This window comes from Lonchura striata, chromosome 2 (genome assembly GCF_046129695.1).
Source record: "Lonchura striata isolate bLonStr1 chromosome 2, bLonStr1.mat, whole genome shotgun sequence".
Classification (NCBI taxonomy): domain Eukaryota; kingdom Metazoa; phylum Chordata; class Aves; order Passeriformes; family Estrildidae; genus Lonchura; species Lonchura striata.
The window spans coordinates 52,530,808-52,550,500 of record NC_134604.1 but is presented as its reverse complement, the minus strand read 5'-3'; the positions used below and the strand labels follow the sequence as shown (position 1 = coordinate 52,550,500).

Here is a 19,693-nt window from a genome sequence, read left to right as displayed (position 1 = left end):
GGCAGGGACACCTGCCGCTACATCAGGCTGCAAAGTATCAACAGATCTTAGTTTTAACAGAAATACAGTTAAGTGTACTAACACTATTCATTGCTGATACAGGGAACAAGACAAATTATTCCAACAAAGCACACTTGAAAAACTGTGACTAGCAATGCTGGACACTGAAACAGCCTCCACGCTTTAAGGGATGAAAAATAATACTCATGACCCTTAAAAAAATGCAGGACACTGAAATATTACAGGATAAAGCATCTTCCCCATGACCCAGACTGCATGCAAGGCACTATTCTCTATTTATAGGTATCCTGAATTTCAATCATGTTATCTGCTACCTGCTGAGTCTGGCAACATATCTAATTTCATGTTGAGCCACCTGACTGCTTTTTCTCTAAAAAACATTTTCCAGTCTTACTTTCAGTGACCTAGCAAAGGATAGCCATAAATCTTTTTCTCAGCAAGGGTGCTGATAGTTTAAGAGCTTCCCTAATAAGCAATGCAATATTTCTGGGTTTATAATCTGAACAGCATGAACTATCATGTCTTTCTTTATTTAGATAGGTCTGTGTAAATCCAACAGGTTAGTGAAAGAATTTGGAGGTTTTTCTGTGTATCTGTATCTGATAGACTATTTGTTTTATTTGTACTTATTCAGTCATGTTTTGCTGTTACTGATGAATAGTCATTCACACTACCTAGTCATACCACCTGCTTCACTGGCTCTTCTGTAAGTAAACTAGAACTGAATATTTCTTATATACAGGCTCCTCTTATTTAAAATAATGAAAATAAAACTTTTCAGTCATAAATGTGGTATGATTAATTTATTTAAGAATATGCAAGATATTATTTGGGATATAAAGAAATTTTAAATAAAAACCCCTACGGTTCATTTTCTTATACTTAGCTTAGCTTTCATCTGCTTCACCATGTCACTGTATTAGATATTAGGACAATGAATCCACTTTGTGCTTGCTAGGAATTGCTGCTTTTTTTAAATCCACCAAATTACTTACAGTCCAAGAGTGATTTTTTTTCCTGTCAGGAAACTACTCTTACTGTACTTAAAAGGTGATCTTGATGATAAAATAACAGTGAAATTTTGAACCATCAAAGAAAAGTCTGTTCTAATGTATTTCTTAAAATGCTGTGGGGTTTTGACCACTTCTAGACTCCTGTGGGAGAAAAAGGATTGGAAGTCCATTATATTTTGATCCATGTCCTTTAATGGGCATTAAATACCTCAGAATTTAGTTGAAAACAAGTGTCATTTATGGTCTCCCTTTTGCCAAAAGACAGACTAGAATCCCTCTAAGCTCATAATCAAAAGATAACAAACTTAACTATTAGTCTATAGCTTTTTCAGAGCATAACATGTTCACATAATATTTCAAAGACATGAGATAAAAATATGACATAAAAAAGAAAGAAATATGACAAAAAATATAGAAATCTATTGCTTTCAGCTACGTAAAAGTAAATTTGGAGTCCACTGAGCTTCCCATTTTTCTTATAAAAGATAGCCTGAAACTGATATAATTGTAAATAAGACAATGACCTGATCTTATTTTGATTTTATTTCTGTCACAAAGTTCAGAGTAATATATTAATTTAGAACATAAACCATTGTAAAGGCTGTTTTCAAAAGCACTGCTCCTGGAGAATGTTAAGTGCAAAGATACAAAACGTAACCCTACCAAGCCTGTTATGGATAAATTAAAACATATGATTTCAACATTCTATTGGCTAGAGTTCATTAAATTCACAACCAGGTATGTAGACTATGTTAAAATAATCAATATATTTTCTCATGAGGATATTAATGAATGCTAGATATTATGGTATGATGGGTAAAATCCATGTAGGTAAGGTCTACATACCACATTGCTCAAAAAGTGTAAGCAGAAAATGATAAGCAGACAGTATGAAAGAACATCTCTTCTTTTAGATGTAGATCTATTCCTGTAGTACAAAGATATAATTTCTACTTAGGACTGTTTCAGTAGTGTAACACACCACAAGAATGACCTTCTTGGCCATCAACTGTCATTTATTCACATTATCCTTTCAGAGAGAATGAACAAACTGTAATAATTATATGGATCTAAATAGTTTCCAATAAAAAAAAAGTGCAAGCACCAAATAATTAGTTTTTTTCTATTATTATTTTTCCAATAATTTTTGAGAACAAATACATTTGAATGCACTTTAGAAGGCAGATTCACATGCACTTAGTTTCTGTGCTAGTCACACACAGAATGCATCAAATAGAGGAGACAGTGTTGCAGTAAATTCATGAATATTCAAAAAATCATCATATTTCCTCACTACAGAAACTGTGACATAGCACAAAATAGCAAGAGTTCTGAAACTTTAGGAAATTTTTGGATTTTATCTTTTAGAAAGCCTGTGGAGCCAAATCTTCCCCTATGAATTTGAATTACAAAATTTCTGAAGTTTGGCTGTCTTGCTGATTGTTACTAGTCATATTCCCATTTTCATGGAAACTGCTGTTCTACTGACTGAAAAATGGGATAAGGTGCTTTAACATAATTGCTGCTTTACACCACTGTGTTTTGCTTTTATGTTCAAAATGGAGATTATTTCAAAGTACCATTTTCCATATTCATCTTGCTGACAGGAGTTTCTATGGAAACAGGAAAAAAGTAATAGCTGAGTCCCAGGAACTCCTGTTCAACTTAGTAACTAAACCTAAAAGAATTCCATTCTGAGCAGAAACAGAAAACCAATTCAAATTCTATTCTATAATGGCTAACAAGGTTTTGTTCATGAATTATTGGAAGAGAATGAGGAAATTTTTTTCACCATGATACTCTGGAGAGTTAATTAACATTAATAAATATTTAGAAATACTTATTATGGAGTTATTAGTTTTCATTTAGTACTATATAAAATATATTAATCTGGGGCACATACCTGTTTAGAATTAAATTTTAAAAAATACACCAAAAAACCCAAACCAAAAGGCATAGAAAGTATCTACCCTGACCTAATAAAGAAACTTTATATTTCTTTAGGAAAGCAACTAGTTGCACAAGACTTAGTGACTGAAATCTAGCATGGTGCACCAAAAATTAGGCAGCAACATTTTTTATTTCCAGTGTTCACTAGAGAAAATAAAAATATGGTTTCAATAAAATCTATAAGTATACATGTAAGAGAAATAGGCTAAATTTTGCTTTTCTGGTTAATAATAAAATTTGTTTGCAGAGCTTTTCAGTTTTGTAAATTTATTTCTAGTAAAACACATGGAATGAGTTAAAAATGCTTGAAACAAAACATGGCTGTAGTTTTGCCATACTGTAATATTACACTCAAGTGTTACTCCATTTCTGATCTCACCTTCACTGAAATGAGTTGGAAATTGCTCATGGATAAACTTTAGCAACTCACTCCAGTTCTGAACCAGAACGATCTACAAGGACTTTAGAAGTTGCACCACTGTCCATTTTTAAGTATTATTTAATGCTATATCATGGATTTAAGGAGTAGTTTAGGTTAGAAGGCATGTTGAAGATCACAGAGTTCCAAGTCCCGTGCTATGGGCAGGGATGCTACCCATTGGATCAGGTTGATCAGAGCTGCATCCAACCTGCATTCCAGGGATGGGGCATCCACAACTTCCCTGGGCAACTTGTTCCAGTGCTTCACCACCCTCAAAGTAAAGCATTTTTCCTTAATACCTAGTCTAAATCTACTCTCTAACCGTTTAAAGTCATTTCCCTTTGTCCTATCATTACCTGCCCTTGGAAAATTTCCTTTATATCTTTCTTATAGTTTCAGTTGCTGGAAGGCCACAATTAGGTCACCCCAAAGCCTTCTCTTCTCCAGGCTCAAAAATTCTAATCCTTTTACCCTTTTCTGATAGGAGAGGTTGATCTCTCTGATCAACTTGGTGGGCCCTCCTCTTGACTTGCTCCAACAGGTTCAAGTCCTTCCTGAGCTGAACACTCCACAGGTGGATGCAGCACTGCTGGTGAGGTCTCACCAGAGCAGAGGGGCAGAATCCTTTCACTTGCCCTGCTGGCCATGCTGCTTTGGACATAGTCCAGGGTCCAATGGGCTATCTGGGCCACAAGTACACATCTTCATCCCGTGTCGAGCCTCTTACCCACTGGAAATCGTCTCATCAAGATCAACATGTTCACTGTTTTTTTTTTAAATAATGCATAAAGAGTGTCTTTGAAATGTACATCATTAAAATATTCAAAACCTTTTTTTTCCTATCGCATTGTCATTCAGTCTTAGGAAAACCTATAATTTTCAATCTTTGATTTTATACAGAAGTCTGCTCTATTTGTCAACTGCCTCTGTAGTGATATAGAGCAAACACAAATATATGTAATTATGTTATATATAAAGCTGTTCAAGGCATACTGATTTGCAGACAAAATTAAAAGTAGATATGTGTGACTGAGAGCCCATCTGTGTATCCCTATGAATGGATTAGACAAGGGTGCGATTTTTCTCCTTGTTTTTTTTTTTTTTTGTAATTGGCTAACATTTTAACATCTTAAAGAATTAATATTTGTCTAAATTAAGTAAATTACATTTATAGCTGTCATTTGTTTAAATTGCCAGAAACACAGCAAAGGAAATATTACAAACAAAGGTATTAAGATAAATAAAAATTAGAGGTGAAGTTGTGGCTAATAATTTCACTGAAAGAACTTACCTTGGTTTCTCTAGGGATAGTATTTTACTCAAGGAATATAAAGAAATGTTCTTATTCCAGAAATGTCTGTTACTATTTATAACAAAACAGCAGCTCCAAACCTCTTTTCTAAGAAACTAGGCCTACTCCACAGATTGGTGTTCTAGTATACATTATATAAATAAGATTAATGAATAATTCAAGAGAATTATTAATGCTTCCTGTGATATTATGTGCTTTAAAAGTGATTGTAAGTGTTTATTTTTCTGTCTAAGAGAGTAGATGTGCAAAATCTGCACCAAAAGCACAATGTTTACAAAAAAGGGAATAGTACCAAGTCATTTGAGCTAAGATTTTCCTTTTGGGATTAGTCTCACTGCAATGTCTGGAAGACATGCTGCCATAATGACATGCAAGTGAAAGGTAGCTGGCAGTCATCATCTCTCACAAGCATTCTTTAATTAGCTGATTTGTTGTTATATAACTGGTCCTATTACACCTATTTTATGAACAGAGACATAAATCAATGCTATGGGAAGCTAATATGACTGTGTAAAATTAAAAATATTCCCTTTCAAATATAAGTAAGTGAAGAAATAAATGAAGCCCAGAATACATTAAAACTGTTTGCTCTTGAGGCAGAAGTTTACTCTGTCACATTGTAAGGAAATACTGGCACTCTCAAGACAGCTGAAGAAATATTTCTTGCTGTCAGACCATACTAAGGCTTAAACAATGCATGGGCTTGGTTTCAATATCTTGGTAAGTCAATGACTTCCCTGATTGCAATTTACTTCCACATTTTCAATTTAGGGCTGAGATCCAGAAAGATCAAATAATTTTTTAAATGCATGTGACTACTTTTCCTATGGCCTTTCTGACCTACAAGAAGAAGAAATGGAGGTTTAAAAATTGCATTCACAAGTTTGAGGGCAGCATGTCATCTGAACATGCTAAATGGAGCAACAGAATATTGAAAATACAGTGAAGAATTCTATCTCAATTGCTACATTTATGTCCCCATACTTAAACTTTGATTTTTGCCAGGTCTTGGGACTGTCACATTCCAGTTTATTTATACTCTTGGGGGCATATTGGGCATACTGATGTCTGCAGTCACAAAACAAGGTGACATTTTTTGATCCTTACACATGAATCATAATTGGAAACATTGTCTATCATTCTCCCAGGTGGAAGCAGGTAGAATTTATCTGACTTACAGATGTTTAGTGTATGCATCTATTTTTATGGACACTTATGTATACAATTAATTAGCATAGAAAGGGCTTATAATCAATGGGGAAAAAAAAAACAAAACCTGTATGAGATTTAGTAGCATAGTCAGATTTAGTTAAAAAAAATGTGCGGGTAAGATTTGTCAGCTGACAGGGGTTGCTTCTTGCCTTAGTAAGGTGGGTTTTGTTCTTGGACACTAACCATTGTGTAAAAGAATCCAGAAAGGCCTAAAAGCAGAAAAAGAAAAGGTTAGATTCAATCAGAGTTGAATATGTCCATAAAATAGTTATATCCAAGATCAGACTTTTTGGAGGCACTCAGTTTTCTAATTGTTCTCTGAGCCTTCAAAGAAAGATGAGTTCAGTTTTAGAGATTTTTGATATTTCTTTTTCTTGAGAAGAGCAGCTTTGTTTTAGTAAATGTAAGCTCCTGCTTGTGAACTTTCCACAGCTGAACAAGGAACTCATTCCCATTTTGTGTTTTCTCTGCATCAAGTATAAAGATTAAATTTTACCAGTAAATGTCACCCTATGACTGAGTGCAAATTTAGAGACCGTGTGATTGATCAGTGACTTTGACCTTAAGAAAGGATTCACAAATAGGTTTAAAAGACAGAGTGGACATAACTTGCACTTCTGACCTTGCAGAAGTGAATTTTTTTTAAGTCGGTAGCACTCAGACAGTGCTAAATTCTGTCTCTATCATGCTGCTTCAGTGTCAGACTCTCCAATATTACTGTGTGGTTCTTGCAAAGAAAATAGATTCTTGCTATGTGCAAATAAAAAAATGTTTCTGTTATATACAAGTTAGAAAGACTTCTGCTGCTATCAACTACTTCTCTAATGCAGAAAACACCAAGGTGTTTCTTTACCCTTTTCTGTCCCTGTATCAATAAAATCATTCAACTAAAATGAAAAGAATACCTATTTATCCCAGAAGTGATGTTCTAAAAGATATGCATGCTGTTCTGACTAACTGGATCAGATGGAGTACTTTTACTTTCTTTTGATTTTAAAACTTACAAAAATACCACAAACCCTGTATTTCCCTTGAGAATAGCATTTATTCTGGTGTGATTTCAGTTTGTTTTGGGAACAACCTTTACTAAAAACTTACTATTATAGCTCACACCTTTATTTTAGTCCTACTTCTTAAAAAGAATGGCCAATATATAATAGCAATTTTAAAAATTATCTGTAGAATTAAAATTCCTAATACTTTTAGAAACTTAGAAAACTTAAGAGCATAAGCTGCTTTAGCCTTTAAAATCAGGAGGCTTAAACTCCAAATCAGTTTGAATTCAGAGCCAATCTTTGTCTGTTACAAAAAAAAATGAACAGAGGCACAAACTAGATAACAGCCTTTTATGGGTTACAGAAATTAAAGTAACAGAATTACCTTTCAAAGAGATCTCCAGGGCTTTAATGTAAAAATAGCTATTATTTTATTAGACAAGGCTCTAATCCACAGTCTGTTCAGCAGTACTCCAGACTTCTATAAGATAATCAATGCCTTCACTGGAGAGTAGCATGATAAAAAAAAATCTTTGGAGAAGCTGGGGAGCCATCTTGTGGTGATTTCATTTAACCCTCAAAAGAAAGAGTCTAGTTTTCATGAAATTGTTTCATTTTCAGTTCAATTAAACGTTCTGATTGCAGATGCAGAATTTTTTGGCAGGAAATATATTTTTTTCTTTTTCTGTGCTTCTGCTCTGTTTAGACATCAACATCAAAGTATATCTAGGAAAATGGTGAAGAGAAAGAAAAAATAAAGCAAATTTGTTTTAAAAACTAATATAACCCATTGTGCTGCCTATAACAAAATTATTTTTACCAATTGCCTTTTCTTCAGAAATATAGTATCATTAAGCAATAAAATGTCATAAGAGAGAAAAATAGAACTTTTTTTGACAGAGAAATTTTCAGCTCATGTTTTTATATCACACACTTAGTGAATTTTTTGTAATTTTTTTTCTTGTCATGCAAACATAGTGATTTCCCTGCATGGGAAGACCACAAAAAAAGTTGAATGTGTTTTATATATTTCTGATAAATTGCTGAAGACTACACAAAGACTTGGAGTTAGGAGACTTAGATTCTTCCATGGAATGGCCTTTGCAAGTATACAGAGAATCTTATTCAGAAATTCTTAAAGCAACTGAGTAAAGATGAAAAACAGACATAGCTATTGCATTTGAGGAATCAGCTCTGGCTCAGCTGAGATGAAATAATTCAATAGTAGTTCCTTCGAATATGTTTGGCTTGATCCCTGCTTGAGAAGACTAATTTTGTAGTCTCTAGATTTGCATTTACTAACCTAGATAAGCAGCAATTAACTTCATGAATCAACATGCACGTCAGCACTTTCAATGCAAGTATTGCACTGAGAATTTTTGTTATATTTGTAAGTTATAAAAGGCAAATAATACCTAGGAAAAGCTATTTCCTTGTATCATAAATCCAAGAAACAATATTACAGAATATCTTGAACAATATTACAGAAGAGATAAAGGCTGCTTTTTGGCAACTGAATTCCCATGAAACTATAAGCTCTTGCAGATATGGTGATCAAAATGTGCTTTGCATCCAACAATAGGCATAGTACTTGTTTGTGTTGGTTTTCTGCTCTACCCATGCCCTGTTTGTGCTTAGTGTTGTTCTTCCTTGTCCTTCCATTTCTTCTGCTTCTTACATTTACCTGTAGGCATCCCTAGAGGCAATATCATTGCCTGTGGTGAGGGGTCAAATCAGAGTGAAATGGTCTCAGAGTTTATCCAGGAACCACGATGATTAGTATTAGAATTTTTATTCCCTTCCATTTTCCCCCCTCACTGCATTTTGTAGCATTTCCTGATTTCACATATTCTCAACTTTTGTCCTAGTTAAAAGAGCCATTTCAAAATTTCTGTCTACATAGTGGAGCGGGCTTATTATTCAAATCTGCTAAGCCATTCCAGCATTTACACAAGTGTACATTCTGCTCACCTTTTCTGAGTGGATTTCATCCACATGGTTTAAATTTGAATCATTCTAAACCTCACCTCACAGTTATAATTGGTTTTGCATTAAGGCATCTACATAGATATTCTAGCTTTAATTCCTAAATACTAAGACAGTCTGAGATACTGTTTGTTTGCTTAATACATACTGTGATGCATAAAGTAAACTGCACATAAGGGCAAATTAATATTTCTTTCCCCGTTTCCCCAAATTTTCTTGCCTCATTTATTTATTTATTCCAAACCTCTTGCAGAGACTTATTCTACCTATTCTTTACAAATTACATGCCAGATATAGAGCATATTCAATTTTTCCAGTGCCCTGTCTCAATAACACGCATTGGAGGTGGTGAAAATGTAAAAGTTAGAATAAGTGAAGTACATATGATGGGAATCTGAAGTGATTTCCAATTTCTAGAGCCATACAGCCTTCCTCTCAGATGAGCTATGGTAACTGAGGATGCCTCAGACACCTAATTCAAGGGATCAGAACCTTCAGCTATGCTGTGGTGCACTTTGTGGAGGTGGTATACACACATTTTATCCTTTATAATCAGAAGACTCCAATGAAAGTCTGTGCAAGTATGTCTGCTTTGCTAATGATTAGTCATTAGCTGCATAGAAATTTTAATAAGCAATCCTCAGGTATAACTCAGCTATCAGATTTTATTTCATTATCACATTAATGTTCAAGTATCACTGCCCCAAATTATGAATTACTTAATAAGATTATAGCAGTTCATCCCCTTTCTCACCCATCAGATGAATAGTATTTACAGAAAGAATATTGCTTTCTGGCTTGATTAATTTGAAATAGATCAGAAAATATTTTAATAAATCTTATCTTTTTCTTCTTGAATATCAAAATATTTCTGTGTAGTTTACATGCATAAAAAATAAACAAGTGTGATCTAGAATGAAAAATACCATCACATTAGGAAGGCCTTTGTAGTAATAGCAATAAATAAGAGAAATTAAGAGGAAAAGGATAGATGTTGGAAAGAGATGATTAGAAGATGGCAGAAAAAAACAAACAATAAAATATCTGTATATGGGGAGAGAAAGACATGGACCAATGGCACATCAGGATTTATAGTGAAGAAATGTAAAGAGGTTTAACTATGAGGATAAGAAACAAGCTTAAAGATATTGAAAGAAAAAAAGATAAAAGGAGCAAGCAAATTACACAAAAAAGATGGAGACAACCTCTATTAATGGATACCAGAAAACAGTTGGTGAAAAGTGTAAAAGCAAACACTACAGAAGAACATACAAACTCAGGCACAAAGGTGAACAGCTAAAGTACTGAGAATTATGCCTAAGCTTTTTATATATTTCTCATATATTTGTAGCTTTGCAGATTGATAATGCATGAACATAGCCCCAGTACTTTTCCTATCCCTTTCCCCCTAAATTTTAGAACAGTACACTGACCTTCTAAACACATTCCTGATATACTGTTTAGTCTTATTCCAAGTAGGGGACCTACAACAAAATATAAGAAATGGGGCAGAGAACCCCTCGAACCAACTCCACAGAGCTGACCCAGAGATGGGCTACAGGGGCAACTGAATGTTCTATTGGATATACCTATTATATATATCCTAATTAATGAAGTTCATGAAATTGTAGATATCTAGTGCTGGGTGTGTCCATGAGAACAACTGGAATCTTCCAATAAAGGTCTACTTTTTACTTTATTATTCTAACTCTGTTGCAAGGGGTTTGTCTCTTTCAATTATATATAATAAGAACATATAATTGATATAGCATTTGTAAGACAGCATTTGAAATAAACATTATGTAACATACCTAAACTTCTGATCTCTGCAGGTGTACTGAGATGAGAATATCAGGATTTAAAACAATTTATATTATTGAAGTGTTGATTTCTTACAGGCACCTGTTGAAATCTTAGCCTTTTTTTAAGCTTTAGTTTCTGATTAATTTGTCTTATTTCTACTTTACACTCATAATTATACATTCCCTTGGGGGAAAAAATGTCTATATGTATCAAAAACACAATCTGTCACAATTTGGCACAGTTGTCAATCTTTACTAAAGGGAAGGTTAGGAATGGAATTTCAGGGGGTCTGCAGGTCAAGCCAGAGATTAATTGACAGAGGACTGTGGGGGCATTTGCCCATTTTTTCTCACAGAATACCTAATTCTGACTAATACTAGTGTAGAGTATCATTTGAGGCTATGATCCTACAATTATTCATTTTATGAACATTGAACTTAGCCCAAATGCAATTCAGAATTGACTTAACTAGTGAAGCTGCAAAGAGACTATTGCGTGTTTTGGCTCTAATCCTGACAGGGTAACTTCTCCCACAGGACCACACACCTTCAAATTAAAAGTATGCCACATAAAGGTTAGCTATATATAAAATTCCACAGATGCTGCTGGAGGTGATAAGCCAACCACTACTTATAAATACAATGTTGTTATATATAAATATCTTGCATAACCTCAGCACATATATTAATAGATCAAAACATGCTGAAGCCCTGCTTCCCAGGAAGAGAATGGACATTACTTAGAATTAGAAAGTAGAGAATTAAATCTTTGGCATCTTTCACTTTCACTCCCATGTGCGACCTTTCACTTGTCAGGATCCATACCTGTACAGGCCACCAATTGTTGGCATCAGTGCTTGGCACCAATCGATGGTGGATGGATACGGACTGTCATTGCCAGTTTGGTATCTTGCTGTACGACTTTCATACCTTCTCTCTGTGAGTTCTCGTGGGCAGCTCCTCACAGTATTGACTCTTTCTCTTCCTTCTTCATAGTTGACTGACTTCTTCCTGTCCCTATCACAAATACCTAACACCTGCTCCTCACAGCACCACACCCAACTGATTCCAACTCTTCCTCTCAACCAGCTACCCACTCTTTTATGACACCCATCCACCCATCCCTATTGTACCATCCTTATTGGACACAGCTGTGCCCTGTTAAGGGCAGGGTTGTTTCTACTCTTTGGTAATTAACACAGCTGCAACTCCTCAGGGGTGAGATTGCCTTCAGCACTATCTCTATTCTCTCACAATCCATCCTCCCACATTCACTTTTGGTTATCTCAACCTATGTGTTACTTTTATTTCTTAGTTTGGTCAGCCATCTGCTTGAGAAGGGAGCGACAGAGTGGCTTGGTGGGCACCTGGCAACCAGATAAGGTCAACACACCACAAGTCTAGAGCACATGCCTTAGGAGGAGTGACTGAGGGTCTTTTCCAGCCTAAATGATTCAATTATTTATCCCAGAAAATCCAAATATTTATAACTATGCCATTCAAAATATAGAACTTAGCACTTATTTAATCACATAAGATCTTCCATTAATCCAGATAGAAACAAAAATGAGAGATATGATGATTTCGATACATTTTTCCCTAAGAATATTATTAATTTTGAGTTAATTATTCACATTATTCATTTTTACTGAGGTTTTTTCCATTGGAAGTGTTTTCCATTGCTCTTATTTATGTCATATCTGATAAAACATTTCTAGTGACCTCTAGATGTGATTTAAAAATCAGAAATTTATCCCATGAATCATAATGAGAACTTTCAAAGTTAAGATATTTTGAGTATTCTGGCATTTGAAGAAACATGAAGACTACCAATATTTTTTTTTTCAAAAATAAATGCTTACATTCACAGATTCAAAAATTATGAGCTTTCAGCAAAATCTATAAAAATTAATTTTTAAATTTTTGGTGAGCTACAATATTTTCTGTGACTTACTGAACTGTTGTTCAGCAACTGCCATGACAGCACTGCCATGATTTAAAACATGATGAGGCAAAGCAATCATGACATAGCACTAAACTGAATAATACAATTATGATCTTATTAGGAATATGCATATTTTGTTACTTTAGAAACACAAAATATCCAGCAGGGAAGTGATAGGAACTAAGTACATTTAAAAAGAAGTTGAAAATTTTCCATGCTTAACAGAAAAAGCAAAGAGGAAAAAACCCAACAAATATTTTGTTAGTATCAAACTTAAGGTTGCGATGAAATACATGGGACTGAGACAGGAACTTATGAAGACAGATTAGCATTAAATTTCATTGTTGTGATTTCTCCTGAGAAACAGGTATCATTTATATATATGAAAAGAGGATTTCTTTTTTGCTATTTAATATTACATTTTAGAAGGAGGTAGTTTCTGAACAACTATTGTGTACTTGCTTGTTACAACCATTCTGTATTTTGGAGTCAAAATTACTGTACCAAAACCAGAAGATAAGATTACTGTACCTAAAAGAGAAGATTAAAATTTATTATTTATGAGATGTGAGGTTCAAAATATAATTACTTTTTCTTTTTATTCATTTTCTGTATAATAAGGCAGATTTCAAAGAATTTCGGCAGGGATGAAACATAAAAGCTGTGATTCAGCTCTGAATTTAGGATGTCTCTCAATTCAGTTTATTTAGCCTGTCATTTTTCAAATACATCAGCTCCATTGGCACTGAGAATTAATGAATGCATTGTTTTATTTAAATTTAGTTCTGTGAGAATGTGAAATTATATAGAATAAAAATATATATTCATTTATTAATCATCAGTTTTAAAATTTAGTAGAAAAACTGAAGATGTGAATGAGAAGTTGAAAGATTTTTGCTTCATATTGGGGCCTGGAAGTGTTCCAAAAACATGGATATGGCATTTGAGGACATGGTTTAGTGATCAACATGGAGGTGATGCAATGTTGATGGTTGGATATGATAATCACCTATCTCTCCTTCACAAAAATCGATGTTAAAATTATTGGAAATTTTATTAACTTTCTTTGTAAGCATTCTGATGGTCTTTAAGTATGGAAACCACATCATTTTGTGAAATGCCATAGTGAAAGTTGCCATGGAAAGTAGTCAGTTTATCAAAACTGGTAGGTGCTTATCTATCAAAAAAAGATTGGAGTGAAGAAAATATGTTTCTTATTTTCATGCAGTGTCTGGGTTTTGTTTAACTGAATTTTGCAAAGAAAGCAGCTGCCTTTTTTCCTGCTAGGAAGGACAGTTTGCTGTTAGCCAACTGTTATGTGTTCTTTTCTTCTTGTAGGATGTAAAAAAGATAGACTGGAATACCAAAATTGTCTTCACTTAGCTATTTTGTGTACCTTGTTACAGCCTTTGTTATTCATCTGTCCTTTAAAATACTTTAAATATCAGCCTTTTTGGTTTTTCTTATCACAAATAAAATTTTGTCTTTCCAATTGCTTTTCTTCATCCACCTTGAAACTTGTGTTGTCCCACATCTTTCTGAAATATGCTAAGCAGCAGTTAATGCACTAGTCCTTGTGAGTGCATAAAATTGTGTTTTTTAATCCTTAGTTTTATTTTCTACTTTTTTTATTTTTCATCTATCAGCTTTTTGATAACCAGTACATGTTAGGCAAATGCTTATTTTGGGGGTGCACAAGAAGTTTTTAAAATATTATGGTTGTATATATCTTATTTAGACCTGGAATAAGAAAGAAGGAGTTTGCTTGTTTGTTATTATATGTATAACTTATGTATGATTTCTACAATTTTTTTCATTCTAAGCCATACTCTCTAGATTTTGGAATCCTTACAGATGTCAATAAGCACAAGGGGGTGGAACAGTTATCAAATATTCATATATCTATATTGATCAACATCTGAGCTTGACTGTAATATTATCAATAGAGAGCTCATGTCATCACAAAACAGACGTGTAAAAATATACTGTGAATCATTTTGTATAAAGGAAAATTGCCCTCTCTATTTGTACAAACAACACCACCAAAGCTACCGAAAAATGCTCAAGCTACTGAACAAGGCTCTGAACAGTCACTGATTCCTTCTGAGTTATCTTTTATTGCCTTGATTAAACTACAGACGTGGTGATCTGAAGAAGAAACAGGCTCAGAAACATTTCCTTACACATACAGACCCATTGACACCTTTACTTTTTAACTTTAGCCATAGCTTAAAGAATTCCCTTAAATTGGGTCCTCATCATGGAATTAACAACATGTGAACACAGAAGACTATTTCACACAGCAACAGTACTTCTGTTCTAATGGTTGTGAAAAGATTATGTTCTCTCTTTAAAATGCTTGCTATGCAGGTTTTCTACCAGGGCTTGTTTGTTCATGTAATAGATTAGTAAGATATGTTCTGTTTGGAAGCACAATTGATTACTAATGACTCTTGTTTTCTGCTCTGTGTTCTACATACCTGTAAATTTTTTATTTTTTTTTTTAACTAATGAGCAACCTTCTAAAATCTACAGTATTAATGAATATAATTTATTTCTCAGTGTAAATAATGAAGATTCAGACTCTAAGAGATTCATATCACATCAAGCCTTCACCTCCATCTGATCTAGACAATTATTGTATTCTGACCAAAATATAGAATAAAACAACAATGACCAGAGGTACATAATCATACATAAGGCATAGTTTATTTTTGGGTTTTAGTCACTCAAGGATGGATCCCTCAAGTATTCCTTCATTGAATGCACAATATATTGTGGGGTTTGGGTTTTGGGTAATTGCTTACTTGTTTTAAAATTCTTTTTCTTGCTTACCATTTAAAAAAAAATCTATCAGGAGAATACAGGTGGTAATCAAGCTGGTGTGAAATTGTTTTCATGCAATGATTTCAATGGATGTTATATAATAATTGCCACTCTAATACTAGAATTAATATCAAGGATAATTGACAGAAATCAGTCACCCTACTCCAAGATGACCCTTTTTCCTACCTGAATTAGCAGAATAGTAGTCCTTTTTTTTCCCTCCCTCAACATTAATGTACATTTGTAGCAGTAAGCACTGAGAAAAAAAAAAGTAACCCTGTTTTTAAGATCAAGTCAGAACAAGTGTGAATGGTTTCAAGCGGTAACTTTCTCCTTATAGAAAAACAATTTTAGCAGAACATTATTTCCTAAGTTTCATGCAGTAGTTTATCCACCTTTGGAGGGACAAATTAACACATTTTAATTAAAATATTTTTCTGGACCTAGGCCTATATCTCAGAAAAGAAAGAAAATATAAGACATCTTTGCATTACCCTAGTCCTGATGCAGGGCTAACACTGATCTTATTTGCACATAGTATTTTTTTTTTTTTTTTTTTGCAATCTTCAGTGACTTTTCTGGTGTACATCAACTGTGAGCTGCAAACATGCAAGTTAATTTCCTTTCCCTGGTCACATACCTAACTTTTATAAGGGGATTGCTATAGAAAATATTTAGATATTTAGAGCACTAAGCAGCCATGATATTTTACCTTGTTTGTCAGGTTTCAACATATAAGAAATTTTATAAAGCATAGGGAAATATTTATATAGGTAGGATTTTATGTAAGTTCTTTAAAATCAAGGACTACTTATATAAAGGTTTGTGATGATACCTGAGAAGCACAGAAGATGTGCATAAGATAGTTATGCTTTTTTGAATTAAGATGAATTAGAAGAAAACTTGTATTTGGTAAAGACAAGAAACTTGATATTTTATCAGTTTTTTTGAAAACCCATTCTTCTATTGAAGAATGCATTTTTAATCACTTTCATTTCACAGAGAACATGGACTGGAAAAGTGCTTTTGTTTATGAATGCATCTCTTTTAGAAATTATTTTAGCTGAAACTCTGGAATCATCCTTGCATACATGAGAACATATCTTCAAGATTTGATGTGATATTCATTTTTCTCTGAAAATTAATGGATAGCTGAGGGAGTGGGAAAGCTGGAGAATTTACAGGATACAGATTAGATTTACCTTCTTTCTCAGTCATCTCTTGGAAACTTGTTGCACAGTCACGATTGTAGGCTTTTTCCTGTGAAACAGCACCTGCCTTTGCATCTCTTTTGTTTTATCAGTGCACTGACTGCCATGTTAAATGCATATTTCAGGTTTATACATGAAATTTGCATCAGTCCTGATATCCTCTGGTGCTGATAAGTAGGAAGCCAGCTCTAAGTTTGCTTTGCAAAATTCTCAGCTTGGCAGGAAATGTCTCATACTGTCTGCTAGTTCCTGGCCTTGTTTCACTTTTCTTGTAATCACTGGTACTGCCACACACTGCTTCCCCTCATGCTGCTAGTCTGAAAACTTCTGATAGTACACAAGAGAAAGAAACATTTTTTAAAATTCCATAGAAAAGGCACATTACCACTTATGATCTCTCCAGTGCAAGTGTTTTAGCCTTGTTTTTCCAAAGTAGGTTTTCTGTGTACTGTCTTTGCTATTAGATGTAACACAGTTTACACTAAACTTTTCTGCCAGAGTACCTACACCAGCTGGGTCTACAAAACAGCAGTCCTACATGTTCATCAACACAATTAATATTGCTTGAAGAAATTATTTTTTGAGACACATAAATTGTATGTTTTCTAAGAAACATTTATCTTGTGCCAACTATCACTCTATCACCCCCCTGAACAATTCTCAGGAACACTCTGGTTTTTAAAAGGCAGTGACCAACAGGTCTCTGCATGCAGACATCATGGTGTGGAAGCAGACAAAGTGTACTACCTTATTTTTGGTTTGTTTTCTGATGGCATAGATCATGCAATCATTTGGGTTCTGCCAAAATGGCCAAAATAGCTAATATGGCAACAAACCTTTTTTAGAACTATGAAAAATCCAAACAAGAAACTCTACAATAACAGCAACATTTGCAGAAATCCACTTTTACGTTTGAAGAGCTCATCTTTTCTTTGTGTGACAGCAGGGAAATACTTTTTGAACTGATAGTTAAAACCACCAGTAGCTATTGAGCAGGAATTAGAACAACAAATAAGAGTTTGTGTTAATTTAGTTGTTTGTTTATAAGAGCATCCCTTAAAAGCACACTAAGTACTACACAACATCTGGCCTTTCTAGCACATTTGGCAATACTTACACCTTAAGAGTGTGTAGACAAAATAATTTTTTACTAGTAATATTGTAGTTCTATCTTATATCTGTTATATTTTGAGTCAGACGGACTAATTATTAATTCCTTCCTTTATTCCCTTTGGAAGTTTTCTTTACTCATTTGTAAAGTTTTTTGTGAACATGTGGAAAATAATACATAACTAAGTGAAAAATTTACCTATGATAAGGAGGCCAGTGTTTTGGCCTCTGCATTTGGATGTCATAAACCTGATTTTTTTGCTAAAATGTTATCAGCATCTGCTGAAATTACTAAAAATGGACACAATAACTTTTTTCCTCTAAATCAGTGTCTACTGTGAGATGAGATTTTCCATTTTTAATTTTAACCTTTGGTTTTATGAAAAGAAAAAAACAGCAAAATAATTTTCAAATATGCAGTTGTATATCAGAATTCCATTTTAACAATAAGTTGAAATGATGTCAAATGATTGTGTCAAATGCCCATTGCATGTAAATGAAGAAATCAAAGCAATCATTCATGGATGATAATTTGACCCTAAATTCTATACTCAAAACCAAGAGGTTTCATAAGTTTTTATAAGTGTGTAGAGATCCTGTAGCTCTTTTAAAAAGGTATCTTTATTCAGTTCTGCAGCTAAAATACAGCCTATCTCCTTGCTACTTTCCTCCCTTCTGCGTGTTCCACATGCAAAATTTTTGTTTCCTGCTGTGAAACAATCAAACAACATACAAAGTTCTTGTTCCAGCTAATCTAAATTCATCTTACTTATTCTGAATATGGCATAATGTAGATTGGAATATTTCCCTTATTCACAGTAAATTTTAATAGTACTTTCTTTCAGTCCAGCAGAAAGAAGTTTTTCTCTCTACTGGACTGAAAGGTGATCAGAAGAACACCTTTTCAAGTCTTGCTTCACTGCTAAGGTAATTGTGTGGGGAGAAAAAAAAGACATTACAAGTGGTATATGACATTAAAATACGTGAAAAAAGTAGACCATATGAAACAATGCATTAGGAACTGCAGTGAAAATATCTTTGAAAATAAATACAGTGGAATACATTATTTCAAGTATTGAGGGGGTCCAGTCTAGATCAGGATCTTAGACAATAATGATATATAAAGAAAAGAAACATCATCTTTCCTGAAGTGGGCATGCTTCTTAGGCATTCAAATATTTATTTCCCTTCTAAAGGTTTCCAACATGTTTATAGATAAAAAAATTAGACACAGAAGAAGTTGGTATTAAATCTGAAGTTCAAATAACTATCTCATTAGCAAGAAAAATACCAGACTTTAATTTATCTCAGAAATACAATCATCTCAAATACATGCAGATGCACAAATATTTTACCCTTTTCTATTGGGGGAAAGAAGGCAGAGTTAGTTTGAGAGAAACCACACAAATGTGTTTTTTTGTTCTGTATGAGACAGAAGGTAGTTTTGAATATTTTATCTTATTATAAGCAATTACAACAACTCACCCTATAAGGCAAGATGGACTTCTTCCTGACTTGGAATTTTACACATTGACAAAAAGAGACACATTTTTGCTGTCCATTCTCAGCATTTTATAGCCATTTCCATGTACTCGAGTTTGTAAAGGAAAAAGGAAAACTATTTGCTGACTCAGTTCTAATCAAGTCTATTAGCTGACATCACTATAAAACATTATCCAAAGTAATCATTTACTTTGCTGAATGTTCAAATAAAATTTTACTCAGTATACAGAAGCACTTTTCTCTTCTTTGGGAGGAAGAAATATAGAACATGCTGACATTTTAAGAAAAAAAATAAAATCTTTTAACCCTTTTATTCCTGAATTTTACAGCCATAGGCTGCAGTGAGGGAAGAAGCAGTGAGAGATTACTTTTGTAAAGTTGCATTC

General features: G+C 33.8%; 1 long non-coding RNA gene across 1 annotated transcript in view; it reads left to right on the top strand.

Annotated features, from left to right (window-relative positions):
- Positions 1–19,693, top strand: part of LOC116183654 (uncharacterized) — a 123,471-nt gene that overhangs the window by 50,183 nt on the left and 53,595 nt on the right. The window lies entirely within an intron of this gene.